General features: G+C 33.1%; 1 non-coding gene across 1 annotated transcript; it reads right to left on the bottom strand.

The window, feature by feature from the left end:
• Positions 1–741: 741 nt before the first annotated feature.
• Positions 742–816, bottom strand: Trnat-ugu (transfer RNA threonine (anticodon UGU)). The gene has a single exon. It is a non-coding gene; the product is annotated as a tRNA-Thr (tRNA).
• Between the last annotated feature and the right edge of the window lie 1,240 nt (positions 817–2,056).

Raw genomic sequence — 2,056 nt, 5'->3', positions numbered from 1 at the left:
ACAAGTATTTGTACATATCAAAAGTTCATATTGTTTGAAATAAATGAAATTGAAGGCACACACATCAATAAATTATACAAGTATTTTCAAGCAATCAATTGAATTCTAAAATTCAAATAATGTTACAAAAATAATCAAAACAAATAGGTGGTGAGCAACCTCAATAATTTTACAATATGCCTCAGATACAAGTACTGTACCCAAAAGTAGACAGACACAAACAATTGTTATAGTGATACATTTGAATAGAAAATTTAATTTTAAAAAGGATTTTGCGTAAACTTGGTCTTTTAATGATATTTTTTTAATATTGGTTTGGACATTTGTCACAGGGTATAAATTCATATTTATCGTTAGTAAGTTATTTGTTATTCATGTCGAGTAGTTTTAGGTAGCTCTGATATAAAGTCTGTAGTCTTAGTTATTTTATAGTTAACATATAGTTGAATTTAACCTAATTTAGCACGTGGACGTTACAACCAATCATACACTTTCCCTCCTTTATTCAGTTGTTTGCTGAAGGTTGCTTCAGACAGCCATTCAATCTTTAATTGAAACATTACATTATTTGTGTAGGACATTTTATATTCCTGCAGATACCTTTATCGATCTATTAAAACTTTAAACCTCGATTGATTCGATAGTTTGTCGTCGAACCCAAAGTACGCAAATTGCGCGTAGCTAGGCCGGCAACAATGGCGCCCCACGTTGGGCGCCATTGCCGCCGGGTGGTGAAAAGTGTGCAGCCAGTCCGGGACTCGAACCCGGGACACCTCGCTTACAGGGCGAATGCTCTCCCGACTGAGCTAACCGGGCCGCCACACATCCTTCCACTAATCCCGTTTATGTTCGGTACCGTGACAAATGCTTAATAAACAAAACAACTGTTGGCAATCAAAGCACAGAAACATAATAATAAAACGTGTATATTCCTACTGCCAATCATAGTTGACAGATCAATCCCAAAGGCAATCACGGTATATTTTACAAAGAAACCATTAATCCAATAGATGTTGCCAATTCAAAATGCTGGCTTCAACCAAGTGACGGTCTTAAATATTTATATCGCGTTGTATGATCACATGAATCATATTCCAGTTTATACGAAAACATTTTGGGTTACGATGGCCAATTTGTATGACGTATTTCTATTTTATGAATATTTTTTACTGATACGCAGGGCATTTTTAAATACCCGTTTGCTGTACAAATAATATAAAAAAATCTTCAATTTCAACCGTATTAAATAGGTTATCATATAAAATCATATTTAATTACAAAATGACTAGTTCCCTGGCTAATGCTTATTATTAACGGACATGAATGTCCTTATTTACTCGAGTAGGTGGTAGGGCGTTAAATGATAATATTTAAGATAAATAAATAAATAAAGTATTTAAATAAGTATTTCAAGGGATTTAAATATATTTTATAACCCAGAGGTAAAATGGCATTTTTTTTAAATAATATATTAGTAAGGGGTTAGTTTTCATGAATGTTTTCAATGTAAAAGCAATGTTATGAAAGCATTCACACGTGTTTTACTAAAACTTATATTTCGAACATATTTGAATACCAAAGCAAGTGTTTATTTCGATCGGGATCGTTTGTCGTTATTGAATTCACTGGCGATGGACATTTCATTGTTTAACTCTGAAAAGCTTTTTAGAGTTGCATAAATATTTCAAACATTATTATTTTACAATAGAATATTTTGAGGTTTGTTATTTCCACTACAATGGAAGCCATTTCCCCTATTGTGGTTTTCCCCATTTAAAGAATGATTCTAGTGACATGAATGAAATTGAGAAAAGATTTACGACGCCCAAGGGGTCCCTCCAAGTATGTGAAATGTTCTAGTTCAAATCCATATGATATGTAATTCAAAACCTTCAAGTTTGTAGGGCAATACATTACACTACTTTTTTACAAAAGGAATTAAAAAAAGTGCTGACGTGTGACATTAAAGAAATAACATGACATGTTCGCTGTTTTTTCAACGTTTTTCCGGCTGCTTTAAAGTTTACCGTAAACCACATTTTATCCAGCGTACGGC

Source organism: Dreissena polymorpha, chromosome 7, assembly GCF_020536995.1.
Source record: "Dreissena polymorpha isolate Duluth1 chromosome 7, UMN_Dpol_1.0, whole genome shotgun sequence".
Taxonomy (NCBI): Eukaryota; Metazoa; Mollusca; class Bivalvia; order Myida; family Dreissenidae; genus Dreissena; species Dreissena polymorpha.
Note: the sequence above shows the minus strand (reverse complement) of the source record. Positions and strands in the feature narration are given on the sequence as shown.